The sequence below is a fragment of the Plecotus auritus genome, assembly GCF_963455305.1.
Source record: "Plecotus auritus genome assembly, chromosome: 5".
Lineage (NCBI taxonomy): Eukaryota > Metazoa > Chordata > Mammalia > Chiroptera > Vespertilionidae > Plecotus > Plecotus auritus.
The window spans coordinates 35154478-35173649 of record NC_137776.1 but is presented as its reverse complement, the minus strand read 5'-3'; the positions used below and the strand labels follow the sequence as shown (position 1 = coordinate 35173649).

The following is a 19172-nucleotide window of genomic DNA, read 5'->3' as shown; positions in this document are numbered from 1 at the left end:
ACAACCGCAGAGCCGTGGGAATGAGCCAGGGTCTCCCCCAAATAGCTCTCAGGGCAAGTTGTGTTATTTCCAGTTACATCGGTCACTGATACTGGTCTTAAAGTGCAGGGCACTGGAGTCGGCTACTTCCAGCTCCCTCACCTGGTTCGGCATCCCGAGCAGCAGCCGTGGACACGTGAACTAGAACACCTAAACCAACGTTGCGGAATTACATGCCAATCACAAACTGGGGACCAGCAAAACTCTGGACAGAGAAACTGAAACCCTGGGAAGCTCCATCTCACAGTGAACTTGAGACAAATCAGATCTTGACTATTAAGCACAGAGAAAGCATGGCATTTATGTTTCTGGGAGGAAAAGCCACCAATGTTGGCCAAATGTGTCAAGACGACGTTTTTTGCCATAACAAGGGATGGTCTCTTTGCATGCTGAGACACCCGTCCACTCTGCCAACTCCAAGGCGGGTAAAGGTGAACCTCCCTCTCCAGGCTCCCGGAGCCCTTTATGCTCAGGTAGAGACAGAGGGCACCGGTCTGGCTCATCTCCAGACGGCCAGGCCCCATTCTCACCCTCCTGTTTCCTCTTCTCAGAAGTCTTGCTGCTCTGGTTCGTCTGGCTCAGCGCCAGAGAAGGCAAACCACATAAATGACAGCCCGGGAGCTGTTGGAGCCAGGAAGGGGTCCCAGGCAGGGTCCCCATGAACCTCTTCCTGTCCAGTCCAAGAGGGGACCTGCTTTGGACAAGCTGTGCCTCAATGAGACCATGTGGGGTGAGACAGGAGGTCATACTGCATAACCCACTGGTATCTCTCGAGTATATCTAGAAAGTCATGCTGCATACTTGTGTTTGATTTTAAAAACCCCAGCAATCTCACCAATGCCAGGCCAGAAGAATGCGAGGAATGTGGATGCCTTTCACTGGGTTTCACCACCACCCAAACAGCCCGCAGCCTCGGGCCAAGGGGCTGCACTTATAAGGACAGGCCTGCTGGAGGCTGCTTCCTGGGCAGAAGTATTTTAAGTCCCTGGGACCTCAGTGGCAGGTCCTGGGCCCAGAATACTCCCAAATTCTTCACTAATAAAAGCCCCCCAGGCCGTAACCTGAAGACGTCCCTAACATTCTTTCTGTCCCTAATATTCTTTCTATCCTAAAGCACAGGCCGTAAGGCAAACAAAGACCAGTGATTAAAAGTGGGGAGAAGAATATGGGGGCAAAATCACCTCCCCCAGCTGAATGGAGGGTTGTGTGCTTAAAGGAAAACCTGAAATAATTCAGGCGTCCGCTTGACTGGGAGAGGATTTTAGTCTTCGAACAGGACTCTGAAAGGAAGCTCCCAGGACTGTTCCCTCTCAACTTTCCGCCACTGCCCAGGATTATGCAAATGTGCATTTGATTCTGTCCAATCCCTTCACCCAGGGAGGAAGGACTCTGTCGTTGTTTTGGCACGTTAGCTGGACGATCCCACCCCACTGGCTTTACAAAAGATGGTTTCCTTCTATTGCCCAGAGAATAAAAAGTGCAGCCAAGAAAAAACCCCAGAACATTCTACCAGGGGAAGGGTAGCAGTTTCTCTTTCTTTTCTGCTGGGAGTGCCAACTGCCTCCAGCTCTGCCTCATGAACCTGGCTCCTGCTTCCTTTTAACATTTTCTGCTATTGTATTCTCAGAGGGGGGAGGGGGGACCCGGAACCACAGGGCCACATGGAGCTCTCTGGCCATTGTTTGGGAGAGCATAATCTCTTACGTTATAAGAATAACTCCTTTGTGCAAATACAACAGGACAGCCAACCTGGGCTGTCTCATTCCGGGTAGAGCGAGAACATTCCATCGGTGGCAACAGAGGGGAAGTCGCAGAAAGTAAAGAGAAATGAGGGGCTGTTCTAGGAACTCTGCGGTGCCAGGCCCACAGGTGATGTCTGGCCTTCCTGTGAAGACAGAGCAGTACCCTGAAATGCCAAGGGCCGCCGGAAGCTTCCGGAAGCTGCTTCTCCCTCCAGAGCTGCACGTGCGCAGGGCTCCTCTCCCCACACGGGTCTGTGCACCTTGGCTAGGACACAGCTGCCTCCACACAGTGGGTGCAGGGACAGTGGCTCATTCAAATACCCTGTGTGCATGGCTTACTGCTTACCTGCCACAGGCCACCAGCTCCCGGCGTCAGAGGTGGAGTCCCAGGACCCGGCCTTCCATCCAGAGAGGAAGGGAGATGCTGCAAGACAAAAGGGAACCGTGACCAAGATTCAGTCTCTCAGCCCCAAACCCACATCTCTATTTTCCTTCCAAGACTCTCCCGAATCTAGAGCAGCTGCATTTACGTGGTCAGGCAGGGCAGTGGTAGACACAGCGAGGTGGCGCCCAGGTGCCCGTTCCATGCCAGCTGCTGGGAGTATGGCTGGTGGGACCCTTTCCTAGAACTGCCCTGTCCCAGGGAGAGAAGGCAGACCCTCACCTGCTCTCAACTCCTGAGAATCTAGGACCTCCCAGGTTGGAGCTCCTTGGGTCTCGAAGGGCTTTGCTGAGACCGAAGGGCAGCCTGCTCCCCTCTGCCCACACCTCCCGCTCAGAGCTGGTCCCTACGGTGTCCACACAGACCGAGCCCAGTCAGAGACATGGGCTTTTATTTTTCCCCACTGGTGTGCCTTCCTTCCCCTGCTGTTACTTCTGCTGCAAAGACTGGCCGTGTTCACTCAGCAGAAGAATCTTATCAGCTGAACCCTAAAGACACACTCCAATCACCTGCCAGCAGTGGGGCTCCCTCCCCGCGTGGTGGGGTCACCAGGAGGTGGTCCCGTTGCGGAGCACTAACGTGTTAAGTACACAGCCCACGCCTGTGGCAGGTTCCATAAACAAGTGTAACGATGACAGAGAGAGCGGGATTGAAGGTCACCACCCTGAGTCCCCCTTAGTTCCCTGCATCCAGGCCGACGTCTGGACCGGGCCACAGAGGCTCTGGGATTTCGAGGAGCCCTGGACCTGGCCAGGCTGTGAAAGGGGAGGCGGATTCCCTCTGCACACCTTCCCTCAATCAAGGCCTCACAGCCTGCAAACCGTGCCCGCCCCCAAGAATAGACAGCCCAGAGTAGCCCCCCTCCTTATACATATTTCACATGCAATTAAAATGAGTATCGTGAGCAGGCGAGGATTATCCTGTGAGGCTGGGACAGCTGGCTAGTTTTCAGGACACCATTTCCCCCCGGGGCTTCAGCAGTAAAATGAATTCCAGATGTACAGAATGACGGGCGGGCGTGCGGGCAGGAAATCAGCCAGAAGGAAAGACCATCTCGCACGGACACAGTGCATCTCGAGGTAGAGACAGACCTCCCAAAGGTCCAGCAATGAGAGAAATCCCACAGGCGAAGAGGACAGGCTTATCCCAGCCAGTGAACTCCACGGAAAAGGCAACAACGTGAGAAAACATACTCTAACCGGACAAGAGAGTAGATCCCCAAGGAGATGGAGAAATGGGGGTGGGAACAGGATGTTCAAGACACGGAAACAAGGGGCCATTGTCCACACGTCGATTTATTTTGGACATGTTCACCGTACTGCTCACAGGTCCAAAGAAGACTCGGATTATTCTGAGAACCTCAGTCTATGCGCCCAAGTGCTTGCGGGAGTCCGAGGATTTATGTCCGGACAGAGCTGTTGGGAACCTCATCGTGTTAAAAGGGGAGAAGGAAGTTAAAAACACACAAGAGGAAGTGAAAACCCGAACAGAGGGTCCTCTTGGAAGTGAATTTATGGGTGTTTTCCTCTTCCTCAGACTTCAGTGCTTCCAATTTGTTCGACAGTGAGGGAGAGTATGTTTCTTTTTTTTTCTCTTCTGACTTTTAAGAGTGACTCCTCAAAAGTCACTACACCAGCCTGAGAACTTCGGGAAAACTGGAAAACTGCTAAGCCTATTCCTTAAGTTTCCAAGCCACCATGATGGACGTGTATGGATCCCTTGGCCAAAGGGTCCCCACACCCTGCATCTGCTAATTTTAGGGGTGGAGTCTCTCCAGGCAGGAAGTGGTCCTCCCTGCTCCCTGCCTCCACCACGGCCATGCCCGAAAGCGCCACAGCAGTGGAACTAGAGGGGGAAGTGGAACCTTTAAATCCTTGATCTATTCTAGAAGCAAACTTTGGCTTGTGTGCCAAATCCATCCAATGTGTCAACTGTCTTTGTAAGGCCCATGAACAAAGAATGTTCTATTTTTTTTTTTTTAATAATTGGGGAGAAACTCAAAATAAGAATATTTCGTGATGTGAAAATTATAGGAAATTCAAATCGCAGTGTCTGTAAGTCAAGTTACGGGGAACACAGACAGCCACATCCGTGTGTTCACCTTCTGTCCACAGTTCTTTTGTGCATCAAGAACACAAAGCTGAAAATATTTTGTCTGGCCTTTTCCAGAAAAAGTGTGCCACCCAGGTTCTCTACCAACCCTGCTTATGCACTGGGGCAAAAGGCCTGGCCACGGTGGGCACACAGGGCTGTGGGCAGGCACCCATGGGTGCATGGTTGGACACCAAGTCCTGGCCTAGTTGGCAGATGGCATGAAGGATGGCAAGAGGGAAGGAAAGAAAACAACAGGAAGGTGTGAGGTGTGGCTAGAAAAGGAGACAGAGGTGGCCCCAAAGGGAAAACTTCATCAAGTCAAAACTGTTGTCCAGAGCTGGCTCCAAGGTCAACAGGGAAGTGCTCCTGTCCTGGGGGCCCCACCCCCATACCTGATAAGGATCAGTCCTTATGCACGTAATGCTCAAGACATTGATCTCTTGGCCTCGCCATGGACCCCAAGTTCTTCACTGTTTATGGAAGAAACTCTAAGACAACCCACTTAGAAAACCGAGAAAGTAACACTGGGGCAGACTGGCGATGGCCTTTCTAGTTAATGCTATCCAAACCAACACCTTGGAAGCTCTTCGTGGAAACAGTATTTCGGCAGGTGGAGATGACACAGCCAAGTGAGTGTTTGACATCTAACCCTATTCATGTGGTGAAATTTTCTTACGCAGAATACAGAACTGGTTTGTTTACCTTCCCTACAGTTACTTAACATTTCAAATTTCACAGGGGATGAGATAAGAAATACCCTTTCCTCTCGCCTATACTGAGTATGAAGCACAAGAGGGAGGGATTTATTGAGACAAACAATCAGACACCACAATGGATTCTTTATGTGTCTGTCCATTCACTTTACACACCTGCGGGTTCCTACCTGGCACCTGACACCTATCCAGTCAGTGGTGAAGTTCACGGACTATCCTTCCTCCTTGGGTGAGGTTTCTGTTTGCCTGTGTGGGAGACGGGAGGCCCTAGGTGTTACCTGGGCCCTCTCTCAGTTATGTGGACCCCCACAGACACCTGTGGCCAGAAGGTAGCTTTCTCCTCCTCCTTCTCCTTTGGGCTTGTGCTCCTTCTGGTTGGACCTGGTGGGCCTGGGCACAGAAATATTTATGCATTTAACTTACATAAATGATGGACACAAGTGAGGTGAGAGCAGCTGCTACGACAACCCACATGGAACAGTTCAGAAAGACTCCACAAGGTGCAACGCTAAAAAGGGGCCAGCAAACTGGGCCGCATTGAACACTGGAGGAAAGAAGAATAAAACTCTAGAACTCTGGATTCAGACGGTTTAACTAGCATCTTTAAGCGGTTGCTGGATTTTAACTTAAAAATCAGAGGACCATGCTTGTTAGTTCACATAAGACACTACTGTCCAACGACACTCAGAAACTACCTTCCCCCAATGTTAGGAAGATAAACTCCCATTAGCCTGCTTCCCACATTTAAAAAAAAAACAACCTCTTCTTCCAGGCTTTGACTAGCTTTTCCAACTCGCTGACCAGCTAATCTAGGAGTTTTTCAGCCAGACCTGGGCGGGAGGTTCAAGTCCAGGGTCGTGACCATCGCCAATTAGAAGCTGATGAAGGAGACCTTCCCGGGGGAGTCCTCAGACCTTCGCTCTGACCCATCACCTTCTCCCATGAATCAATGGCGGAGATGGCACAAGTCAGGGAACTGTGTGCGTGACTCAGGGTGGTGGGAGGCGGGCTGCAAACACAGGACTTCGGAGATGTCCCCGCATCATACCGTCTCAGCTCTGCCCTTACTGCCCTTTGCTAAATCGCTTACCTGGACTCCAGGCCTGTTTCCTCAAAGGAAAACAGGGCAGTCCATAATACCATGTGAGAGTACCCCCACTCAATGTAGCTTTGTCTCTTCTGTGCAGATCACATTGAGAGCAGAGACTGCCTTTTTCTTCGACACATAAAAGACCCTCTATTTAGTGCCAAATACATAGTAAAAACCTCGAAAAACTTCTTCTGCTTAAATAAGGCAGTGGTGCTCAACAGTGGCGCGATCCGACTCCTGGCCTGGAGCGCTTACTAAAACAGAAGGCTCGTCTCCACCCCCAGAGGCCCAGGGGTAAGGGCCAGGCCTGAGAATCTGCATTTCTAACTCACTCCAAGCAATGGCGATGCTGTTGGTCCCTGGACCACACCTTGAAAGACAGTGGTATGGACATTTTGGCAAATGAAAGAACTAAGGCTCGAGGTTTCAATGGCTGACCGAGATCAAGAAATGGGAAGCTGGGAGCACACACCAATGTAGTGGGCAAAGCCGGCACCGATACACAGAACCATGGTCAAGTACAAAGCCACAAAGGACACCAGGCAGGTGGCGGTGAGACAGGATGTCTCCGAGGGCGGGCCTAAAACGCTGGGCAGGGTCCCAATGTCGCACTTCCTTCTTCCTTTCCTTCTTCCATGACTGACGTTATGAAACTTTCCAAGTCTGTTCAAGTGGGAAGAAGTTGCGTGTCCTGCTTGGGCCCGAGGCAGGGAGTTTCTGTGTGAGTCTGGGGAGCGCACACAGAGTAAGCAGCCCCCAACACACGCTAAGGAGCTGCGAACATTTAGGGCAAGTTAGTGTGGTGAAGCCCAGAACCTCTTTGAACTGGACTCCAACCCTGGCTCCGCCACTGAATGTGTGACCACCCATATCCCCGGCGCTGGGAGGGTGGGCGACGCTACGATCCGATGCTGTTCCCATCATCCCACACATGTGGTGCTCAACAGCTGGTCCCTTTCTTCCAGAGTCCCCAGCTAACCCTTCCTCAGGGTGTCCTCGCGGGAAGAGCTGGCCCCCGAGGAGGAATGCCAACCTTCTGACCTCTTGGATTCTCCTTGCTGGGGGTCAAATCTTCACCCTGGCAACCTCTCACCTAGCAACAGTGAAAAGGGCAAGAGAAGGAAAAACGCAGCCTGGAGCGGCCCACGTCAGCCCCTGCAATTCCCTTCCACGCCTGTCTCATCCCGGACTGAGGCCCTCAAGAGCCCCCTCCCCTGTCCAGCTTTGCAAAAGGGGTACGGGGCTTCCGTCTGCCTTACGGTCAGGATCGTGGTAACCGTCACAGTTTAGAAAACGTGGCCAGCGGTGAAGTCAAGGGCGGAACACTGATTTGTAAGAGCACCAAATAACTCACAGTTTGTGAATCTGAGTACATATCACACACCAGCCGCTCAGCAAGGCTGGGCAAAGGCCACCACGGCTGCATGGAAAGGCATTTCCCTCCGGATCCCCCGAGCTCCTGAGCACAGGTGGGAATATGCTTGGAATCCGGACCCGGTCAGAACACAGCAGTCCAGGAAGTATTTAAGGGAGAGGAGAGGTAGGTTCTCACTTCCCACCAGGGCCAGCTGACCCTCCCTGGTCAGCCTCTCCACCCAGTGACTGCTCCAGATACTGACTTATTCTCACCTTCGGCACAGGCCACTGTCAGCGGGCCAGAAAGGTTCACGCAGCTAGAAACGCAGCACACACTCTGGGCTGGTGCTCGTCCAGCTCGGAGGGGACACGAGGCTGGCACCAGCAGGCACCCATCATCTCACAGATCGCCCTCGGGCTCTGCTCCTTGTGAACTAGAGGGACTGGCAAGATAACGAAAACCCTGAGCCCTGCCCTCCGGAACGGAAGGAAGAAGAAGAAGGTGCCTACCTGTAAGACAAGGCTGGAAACGAAGACGCTGCGATACAAAGCTGCTCCTATGGGTACAGAACAAGATGGAGAGGGAACGCCTAGATGGAGAAGGAGCTTGTCGGACCCGGAAGGAGCTTGGCTGACCGGGCTCACGCAGGTGTCAAGAGAGGATGCCACACACAGGAGTCAGCTCCCTCTGCGTTGGTCTCCGAGCTCCCCGCATCCCGCCAACACAGTGGAACTTCCTCTGATGATCTGAGCACCTTCTGCCTCGCGGATGGTAGACAGTCATGAAGACAGACTTGCTGCCTGAACTCGCTGGGTGGGGCTGCGGTGTCTGCCTTGCTCGTGACTCCAGGGAACAGGGAAGCCTGGACTTCTTGAAGACCACATGTATGGAACCCAGGTATGGCAGTGAGCCCCTCCCTGTCCTATCCAACACTCTTTAAGAGGGTGGCTGCAGTCTGCGATGCCCAGGGCAGCCCTGGGCTCAGTGCCCAGTCTCCCGTCCTGCCGAGGGATGATTCTCAGAGGGACCCCAGCAATCACGGGGACCATGATGAGCTCAGTCCCCCACCTGGCCCTTGCTTTCCCCCTTCCCCATCGCACTCTCCCAGTTCTCCACTCCTGCTTCGGGAGGCATCTCCCCTGCAAAATCAGCCCCCTTGCCTCAGGCTCAGCACTCGGGGGTCCCAGACCAGAGAAGAGGACAATATGAATCTGGCACCAGATGCTGGGCCTTTCGGCCAAGACACACACAGGGCTGGTGATATAAACAAGCACGTTCTCGGTCAGTTCCGCCCAAAGCCAGTGGGCTATTTTACCGTGTTAGAAATGCCCGATTTAGAAAGCCAAGGAAGTATTTTGTTCCATCAATAAAATACATTTACACTCTACTAAATCTGGAGAAAAGCAAAGGATATTTATACCGCAACTGACATTTTTACATTAAAAATACTATATAAATGCACTGTGGCTCACTTCCAGGATAGAGGCCATCGGAGCTCATGGTTCCCAAGGAATTCCTGATGCTCCACTGGGCCTGGATCCCAGTTCCGGCCCCACGGGCCCAGCCCAGTGTCAGCAGGAAGCCCACTAACCTCCTGAGAGTACCACGAGTTACGACCTCAAAGTCACTTACATGTAGGGGCTCTGCTCAAATGTCACCTCCTCAAATCCCCAAACCCCCATGTTGCTTCCCCAGAGTGGCTGCTATAACAGAATGCCAGCAACTTGGTGAATTAAAACAAATTTATTCTCCTATAGCCTGGAGTCAGAACTCTGAAACCAGTGTCAAGGAATAGGCAGGTCTGGTTCCTTCTAGAGGTTCCAAAGGTAGAATCCATCTACCTGCCTTTTTCAGCTTCTAGCAGCACCCGGATTCCTGCCCTGTGGTCCTTCCCTCCACCTGCAAAGCACATCACTCTAATCTCTGTCTCCATCATCTCATGGACTTCTCCTCGTAGTCAGATCTCCCTTTGCCTGGCTTTTAAAATGACACCTGTCAGGCCCTAGCCAGGCAGCTCAGTTGGTTAGAGCATTGTCCTGACACGCCAAGGTTGCAGGTTCGATCCCCTGTCAGGGCACATACAAGAAGCAACCAATGAATGCATGAATAAGTGGAACAACAAATTGATGTTTCTCTCTCTCTCTAAAAATCAACAAATAAAAATATTTTTTAAATTATACATCATTACATTATATTAATAGTCACAGGTCCTAGAGATTAGGGTGTGTATATCTTTGAGGGCCATCATTCAGCCCAACACATTCCCCACTTAAACCAGCACACCTTTCACTCCCCCACTCCCTCACCGGCTTCACGCATCACTCCTGACATTCTTTGTCTGTCGCTTGTTATTTCCTTTCTCTTCCACTAGAATAAGTGCTCTATGAAGGCAGGTGGCTCCCCTAGACTACCTGGAACAGAGCAGGCATTCAGTAAATGGCCATGGCACCCCCATGCAATCGTGAGGAACTCACCTGTCTCATTCACGGTTGTATCCCAGCTCCCAGGCCTGCACTGGGCACACAGTAGGATGCTCCATTAGTAAGACCCGTTCCTGAACATAAAACAAAGTCCCCAGGTGCCTGTGATCTGCACATCCGTTTGCCTCCCATGTGGTCCCAGGTGCATCTCTCCCCCAAGCCCACTGCCCTGCAAGCTCCCCTTCAGCGCATCCCTCTCTGCTCACCAACACAAACTGCCTGCTTCCTCCTGCCACCTGCCCATTTCAGGGCTCTCCCCAATCTGGCCTATCCCATCTCCAGCCTCCTTAGCCCCTCCTGCCCATTTCCTTCACTCTGGTCAGGTCAGCTGCCCACCCTAACCCTGCACACAACATCCCACTTCCTCCTGTAGGGAGGAAATGCCGCCTCGGTACCCTCCTTCCAAGCCCAGCTCCCACCCCCATGACTCCAGGCGTCGGTGACACCTCTGCCACCCCACTAAAGGACAGCACTTCTGGGCAGGCCGACCGACAGGTGAGCTCACAACCTCCGGTTCCCTGGGGCTAAGTCTCTGATGAGCACTTGCGCTCCCTGAGGAAGATGCCCTTACATTTCTCCAGTGCCCTCCAGCTCCTGGGCCTTGCGTCAGATGGACCAGGAGGTCAGGCCCTGACCAGGCACAGGACGTCCATGACTGCATGGCCACAGTCTCCACGCCAGGAAGACCAGCCGCCCAGCGTCAGCGTGATGACGGGTCCAAACACAGAAGTGAACAAACCTAGCGAAGCCACAGGTCTGCCCACAAGTACCACCAGCCCATAGGAGCAGGCGATGCTCCTCCTCACCTGAGAGGGCCCAGGCACCACAGGAAACCAAAATCCAAGTATAGCCGGGGGTGCGGGGGGATTAGGGTCTCTGGTAATCAGAAATCCAGGGCACCCAGTGAATTTGAATTTCAGATACACAACAGTTTTATTAGTGTATGTCTGCCCCATATGGTCAAATGTTCCTGGGCGTCCTACAGTTTTATTTGCTAAACCTGGCACCCCAAGGGGGGCTACAGGGGTGGCCCCCCAGATTGCCATTCAGAGAGGTTTCCCAAGACTTGCAGCCTTTAGGGGAGAGATGGGAGATGGCCTAGCCAGGGGCAGGGTGACCAGGAGCCAAGCTCACCACGGGGCTAACGTCCACTCCTTCCAGAGTTCACTAACTAAAAGGTGCTCTCCGTGAGATTTCCTTCTCATTAAAGAGCTTTTTAAAAATAAAATCTTTCTTGCCAGCTGTAAAAAGGGGTTGTTTCAATACTATTTTTCCATTCCGGCATAATTCTTCAAGAATTCACAAACAAAGCAGCGGCCCTCCAACAACAAAGATCGCCATGGAGACAGATCACCTCCATCATGACTTCACCTCCCATTCCACCAGAACCTACTGCAGATTGTTACCAGAAGAATCCTTGTGAAAACAAACACAAGCCCACGGCATGGCAGGAAATGTAGCAGCTCTTTCTAATTTTAACTTTCTCCAGGAATGCATTCGCGCTGAACGGCTGGGCACATTCTCTCCAGGCGCCACGTTCCTTCAGGAAAGCGGTCACCCCCAGAGTTCACAGCTGCTGGCAGGAGGGATGAGCCCAAGCTGGTCTCTCCAAAATGACTAAGAGGCCAAAACATGGTATTTGAACAGGAAAGCACTCCCCGACCAGAGGGTGAGCCACAGAGGGGGACACAGGGAGCTGACTCGCCACAGGAAGGCAGTGTCCAATAATTACCATAAGCAGGAGCCAGTTTCCCAGGCCCGGTGCCAAGGCGAGGGGACCACGGGCCAGAAGTGAGAACACCTCACAAACAATCCTGAGATTACCAGCCTGGGACAGAATTCGGAACAAGCCTCATTGGATTTTTGAAGCCCATGTGGCCAGGGGACAAACAGGGAGGCAACATTTGCAATGCTTACAGCCAAGAAAGGCTTATTTTCCAGAAAATTCCGAAGGACTACAATTCAAGAAGAAAAATGGGCAAACACCATGAAAAGGATCTTTGCATGAGAAGAAACCAGAATAACCAATAAGCATTAGTTTATGGCTAATGATAAGGAACGCATAAATTAAAATCGAGTCAGATACCTTCTCATATCCACCAGTCCAGACATCCCCCCCAAAGGAAGTCCGCTGAGGGCCCAGCTCCCTGACACCTGGGGCTCTCTATGTGGCTGCTTGCTTCTTCCAAGCCAGCAAGACAGAAAGTCTGTCATCAACAAGCCGGACTTTCACAGGCCTCTGGTGTAATCTAATCATGGGCATGGCCTCCATCACTTTTGATGGATCGATCCTATCAGTTAGAAGCAGGTTGCCAGGCCAGCCCCATCTGGGCAGGATCACCCGGGGTGTAAATACGGAGAGGTGGGGGTCACTAGGGGTCATGTGAGAGCTGGCCAGCCACAAACAGCACAGTTCCATTCACCTAGAGATTAAAAACAGTTTTAAGAAATGGCATTGCATAGGGACACATGTTTATTGCTATACAGCAAAATTACAAATAAAGTGAATGATAACCACAAAATTCAAGACAGGACTACCTTAAATGCTTAACGCATATTAAAGACATTCTGGGGAGGCAGGTGAGAAGAACATAGGGTTAGGCGGGGGCATCAGAACTTCAAAGTTAAGGGTCAAGTTCCACTTCTTGGCCTGGGTAGTGGCTATCCAAGTCTATAGGAGTGTTCATGGTTTTTGTGATTTTCTATTCATCTCTAATATGTTCAAGTATTATTAATATATCTCAAGACTTAGGAACCACAGGGCTTGGCCCCGGGGCACCCCATGGAATAGTCAGGACAGGTGCCCTGCGCACTTGTGGGGCCTCGGAAATGCCCCGCCTCCCTGCAAGGAAACAGGCCAGCCCCAACCTGGAAGCATGGCTCCACCTGAAGTCCCTCTCTTGCCAAACCAAATCCAGAGGCCTCCAGCGTTACCTGGCAGCCTTCTCCTCCCAGGCTGGGTTAGGACTTCCAAAACTCGCCCCACCCCTTGCAGCTCCTGCCCCTGTCAGTGAGATGTGGGCCTTGGACTCTGCAGACCTCAGCCTCCTCATTGGTCCAGGGCTGCCCTCCAAGGCCTCCAAGCGCCCTGGTGGTAGGGGCTTTGTCCCTCTCCAGGCATCTGAAAACAAGAGCCATCAGAGGCTGGAAGTGGGGAGCCACCCAGACCACATCCTGTTTGGCTGCGGCATCGGTTCAGTCATGCCAATATTGCGGAACAAAAGAACGTTCCGCACAGGCTTCAGGGAGAGACGCCACAGCAGGGAAGGAACCCAACAGGGCTCTGGCCAGGGGAACAACGGCCCAAGCACACGCCAGCTCAGCCCACACTCAGCCCACGGCTGACAGCCGGTTGGTGCCCAGGGCCCTGCGTTTGCCCACCCTCTACCCCTAACGGCTCAGGCTTTCAAATGTTGGTGAGTGAATGATTGACCATGTGCTTCTGAGCGGGATGAGGACACGACAGTGTAGATGAGTCTTGAGTGACGGGGAGTTGCTGGGAGCACAGGAGAGCAAACCCCCGTGGGGCCCGGCAGCAGTGAAGGGGCTGCTCTCTAGGGGGCGTCTTAAGCAGGAATAAAGACCCCCTGGCAGTCTAGCACCCAAAAACCTGGCCTCTTCTAGAAAAACGCTCCACAAACCAGCATAGCCGGCTCCACCTGAAGAGCTGAGGAAGGGCCCGGAGGTGTGACTTCTCCAACATCCCTGAAGCACTTCGATGGGGCATGTAGTGGGTTTTGACTGAAATGGGCTATGAGTCTCAGTCAGGGAGCAGATCTGCATGCCTGGGATTGAGAAGCAGAGCAATGAGGTGAAGAACCTTCTGGAAAGCCCAGGCAGCAGGGAAGGGGCTTGTGAGTGGCCCCTGGTGCTGTCAGGACACCAAAGTGACCATCTGGCTCTTTGTCACATCACGGGAGAAGGGCGACACCGGATGTTCACAGGCCTCTGGTGCCCACCCATCAGGACTGTAAGCTCTGGTCCGAAGAGTTAACCCATCAGCTGGGAAATGCCACCTGTCCCGCCCAAGCAGCTGCAGGTGCGGTGCTAACGCACTGTCTCTGGACTGCATGGGTCAGAAGCCCAGCTCCGACCCTCTCCTACCACCGGGCCTTGGGCAGGCAGCAGACCTGCCTCATCTCTACCAGGGGCCATTGTGGGGTGTGAGTAACATGCTGGAAGCTCTCACAAAGCTCCAGGTCCACATTCACCGTCGTTTCTTTCTGATGGTGAACCAGACGTGCACACAGATTACCGTCCACTCCCAACTCGACTGCTCCTCCCACCAGCCACACCCTTGTCACTTTCCAGCTGAATCTCCCTCCTTCACTCACATTCAGGCGTATCTTCTAATTTATCCACCTGACAAAATTCCAGCTCCAGCTCCCCAGGAACAAAGCATGAGCCCTAGTCCTCCCAGAGCCCCCCCACCTGCCCGCCCAGATCACACCCCTGATGATCATGGAGCACCTAGCTACTCAAAGTGCCATCCCGGACCAGCAGCCTCTTCCCCAGGCCGGAACCTGCACATTCGAGAGACTCCAGGCGATTCCTGTGCACACAGATTTGAGCTGGGCTGTGCGGGAACACGGCAGATGCAGTGGAGTCCTGCATTTGTTGTCCGCTCTCCTGAGCTGGGTCCTGTAAGAAAGCCTTCTCCTCTAAGATGACTAACCCAGGTGCAGGGCTGGTGCCTTCGGGCGAGTGTGACTTCCTGGGGTGGGTGTGTAACTGTGCCTGCTCCCTGTGCCAGCTCGTGGCATGAGGAGAAGACAGCTAAAGGAGCAGATGGCTCAGCATGGCCACGTATGCTCTGCACATGCTTTATTCAGCCATCTTCGGAGGAGATGTTTCCCATGCATCAATCCTGGGCCCCGTGTGGGTAACAGGACTAGCGGGGCCCTGGGCCACCACCATGAACACCTGGCCCCGCCCCCCAAGCGTAATTCCCCGGCCTCTGCATTTCGGAGCAGTTTATAAAGGGGCCCATTGTCCCCGGCTCTGCTCCCTTTCTCAGGTTCACCTGGCAGCGACGATGGCATTTGTGTTTGGAAACCCGCTCCCTCACCGGCCGGGAGAGCAGCTCACCTGTAAACGTCTGGTCCAGGAGAGAACAAAGAACGCGCTGTGGGCAAGAGACAGGCCCCGGCCTGACCCCGAGTGGGCTGGGCCCCCAGCGCCCGGCTTTGAGGAACTGGGCAGCTGCTGGCCAGGGTGTGGAAGCCCTGGGCTTCTCCCTGACAGGGGGCACCCGGATCCCGACACCAGCCGTGGTCACTGCATGAAGCAGACATGGGTGCAGAGGGCCACGCCGGCCCCAGAGCCGTATCATGAAACCCCGCCACCCACTGGCCTTCCCTGCCACTCTAAATAAAACCCTTTTAGAATAGAGTTAGAGTCATAGAAAAGTTGTAGTGAAAATGGCCTATTTGTATGTATCACATTTAGACAAACCAAATGGTAATCACAAAACAAAAATCCAGAGCTGAGACATGAAACATAAAAAAGAGGGAACTGAGAAATATGATACAAAAGTTGTGAAGATAACAGTTTTGAGCAGGTATTTGTAAGTGCCCTTCAACTGGATGTGCCCGATGTTTGATGGTTTTCTCAGGGTTACTCTGGGGTGGTGGATTTTGGGGAGAAAGACCACAAAGTGAGGTACCCTTCTCATCTCTTCAAATCAAGGGCACACACTTGATACAACCTACCACGGCTGATGCTGACCTTGGACACCTGGCCTCCTTCTCTTAACCTCTTTCTCCGGGCCCCACCTCCCTCTCTGCTGGAAGATTTCCCCACCTCCACCGCCAGCCGGAGGGTACAAACACAAGCTCCTCTCTTTTTAAGAAAACAAGCAAAGAAAAGTGCGCAGCACAAGCCCGAGAGGACAGAGCCCTGGCTTAGCTGCAGGCAGCTCTACGCGAAACATAGAGCAACCTCTTTACCACATACACACACTCCCTGTTCCCTCATAAGGACTGAGGCTAGAGAGAGACACAGACCAGCAGGAGTTTAAAACTGAGTGGCTGGATAAATAAAGCTGATGACCTGGCCTTGTTTATAAAAAGGCAATTTCTACGAGAGCCCAGAGACCAGCTGCCCTGCTCAGGCTCCTGACACACCTGGCCAGGTGAGCTGGTGCTGAGTGAATGCGTTACCTGATAAGGTCCCACAAGTCTATGGTGTCCTTCACAAGGGTCACCAGAGGCGAGCCCCGAACCCTAGGGGAGGCAGGCACATAGAAAGGATATGTAGGTCCCAGGCCCCACACTCAGCTGAGAACCCCTCACGAGTCATCATTCCCTTCAGAGAGCTCAGTGTCTGTGTGGGACTTGAAACACTGGGCTGAGGACACGTGCAGATGGAGGTGGGGGGCGAGGGGGCAGTGAGGGGAGGAGAAACAAGGGGGTTATCATGGAATGCTCCAGGTCAGACCACGTTTGTTCAATTTCTGACCTTCAAAGCTTAGGTGAACTGCTCTCTGCCTCGGTTTCCCCATATGTTCAATAAAGATGCTCACAGAGGGGTGAGTTCCCCAGGCAGGGGTAGATGAAAGCTCTGTTACCCCATGGAATTCAGGGGCCAGGTGTCTGGGTTCAGTGCTGCACTGTGACGTCAGCAGGTGACTGACTTCCCTGGGGAAGTTGTCCCACTTGCAAGAGGGAGAAGGGCAGCACGTGGGCACGCTCAGCACTGCCCCACACCCACTGAGAACCGCGATGGAGCCGCTGTCACCGCCGCCATCACTGGGAGGCCGGAGGATTCAGTCTTGGCACAACTAACTACCCAGCCAGAACCCAGCGCTTTGTCTGCCTGCCAAGGAGCCCCCAACCCAAAGCTGCCGCCTCCACTGGGAACAAAGGCTCGGCCCCTGCACCACACCAGTTCAGAGACATCCAATCCCCACCAGCCTTCACCCTTCTGGTCCCCGAGCCTTGAGAAGTACCAGGCAGCTGCTTGCTGGGCCCTGCTCGCCAGCGCCCAGGGGCAGGGCCAGGCACATGTCACACGCCTGTCATCAGGGTAAGTTTTATGATTATCCCCATTACAAATCGCCACATGTCCCGGTGGCCCCCCCCCCCCCCCCCGTGTGGGCACATTGCCTGCCTCAGACCCCCCCTCACTCCTCCCTGTCTTCTCACCATAGCCAACACCAGCTGGTGAATGGCAGGGCGCCGAGGGGAGAGGGGAGGAGAGGGGAGCGGGGAGCTGGGCCTGGCAGGGAGCCCCTTGCTGTGTCTGAGGAAGAAAGCTCCTCCATGGAGCGAGAGGAAACCCCCAGGTGCCGGGCAGCTGAAGGCCCTGGGCAGCAGGTCCAGCCACCAATGCAGAAGCCTCAAGGCCGGTAAAGCTAAAGATTCCAGAAGTTGCCGGGCTCCAAGGGGGCCCAGCATACCCTGAACTGTAACTCAGGACATCAGTGTTAGCTGAGGGTTGAGTGTCCACAGGTGAGGCCCTCCCCCATGCCCCGCCCCACTTCACCCAATGCAGCGTTTGAGGGACAGCAAAGTGGGTCAAGTTCAGGATCCTCACGAAACCTTACATGACCGTTTTCCCACGGCTGGAAAGAAGCGGACCCGCTGAGATAAGTGAACACATTCCTTCTCCAAGGTTCAGGCACTTGTGATGGGCTCAGCCCACATGGGCAGTGGCACCTACAGCCCTCCCTGCCCCCAGGCTTGAGAGGGGAGGGGCCTCAGGCAGCCTGCACCCAACAGCAGAGGAAAGCAAGAGAAAGCACTCCGGGTCTGTCCCCAGGGTCTTCACTGTGCACTCCTCCCAGAAGCTGGGTCCCTTCCACACTGGTGCCTGCCACATAATGCCAACAGATTCGGGCTGCAAGGGGAGCTGTCTGCCTTGCTGGGGGTGCTTGCTGAAATCCCATCTGAGACGTAGGACTAGAAGGAAAACATTAAACTGGAGTGCACAGGAGTGACAAGTATGTGGGCTCCCATCAATGCCAGGGTGTGAGGAAGTGAAGATGGCATTACTCCTGGCAGGCATAGCTAAGGAGCTGGATGGCACACCAGTGACCTCAGTGTGGCCTGCCCCCCTCGACTGCCGGGTGAAGTGGCAGGTTGTGGGGGAGAGCACAAATGACCCCATTTCTGAAAAAAAAAAAAACACCCACGTGACTTATCTCACAACAGAGAGTTACAGGTCGTTACATGACTTTTAATTTCTCCTACAGGGTCTATTTTCAGAATCTATGATAAGCATGGATTACTCATAAACCAAGAGAAAACACAATCAATGGGCAATCTTTAGGGTCACTGGGTGGCTTCTCTTCTCAAATTGCACGCTTACAGGGCGATGATGGTGTTTTCTATGTGTTATTCATGACAATGGACTTGAACGCCATCGACCCTTTAAACAGTGTGCAGGGGGAAGGCGGCTTTCTGGGAGTCATGCCAGAGGAGACTTGTTCCCAATTTCACGGAAGGAAATCCTCCTTCTAAATGGTCTGTTAGAAATAAGCTCCCCAGGCACATGTGAAATGGGAGAAACCCACGATGTCTGAAACAATTCAGTGGAGTTTTCATTTTTACCACAAGCAGATTTTGTACCTAAGAATCGTCAAAAACACTTCACAGACAATCAAAGTCAATAAATAGTTTGAAAAGGGCAGGCCGACCAACAAGCACGTGAAGAGATGCTTGATGTCACTCATCATTAGGGAATGCAAGTCAAAACCACAATGCGACATCACCGGCCACCCACAAGGATGAGGACCCTCAAATAACCCTATGCACTGCCAGTGGGAGCGTAAACCGCTATGGCTGCTGTGGAAAACAGTATGGAGGTTTCAAAAAAAAAAAAAAAAAAGAATTATCATATGATAAAGTAATCCCATCTCTGGGTGTGGACGAAAGGGGCCACATGCTAACCTGACAAGCTCAGGGGAGGCCTGCATGGCGGTCTTGCAAACTCAGAGACCTAAAGTAACCACAAAGGATGGTCTGAAATTAAACTTTAACTAAAAGCAGTTATGGTGGGCAGTTACATCCTAGGCTGGTATCTTCCCTGACAAGGAGCCTACGTGTCTTTTTGCATCTATAATAACATACCCTTTGAAATGTCTGGGTAACTTGTAACTTCCCTTTTTCTGGACCCCTTGGGCCACAACCTAATGTGCTGGGCAGCCAGGACAGATACCACAAATTCCTTCATTATTATTATGTTAATTGTTCCTGCACCCACCTAAGTATGTG

At 52.9% G+C, this 19172-nt stretch overlaps 1 protein-coding gene across 1 annotated transcript in view; it reads right to left on the bottom strand.

Moving 5' to 3' along the window:
* Nucleotides 1–19172, bottom strand: part of SH3BP4 (SH3 domain binding protein 4) — a 79996-nt gene that overhangs the window by 39752 nt on the left and 21072 nt on the right. The window contains exon 2 of the mRNA XM_080670383.1: nucleotides 2128–2205. The gene's annotated coding sequence lies outside the window, so the exon portion shown is untranslated. The remainder of the gene's footprint in view (nucleotides 1–2127; nucleotides 2206–19172) is intronic.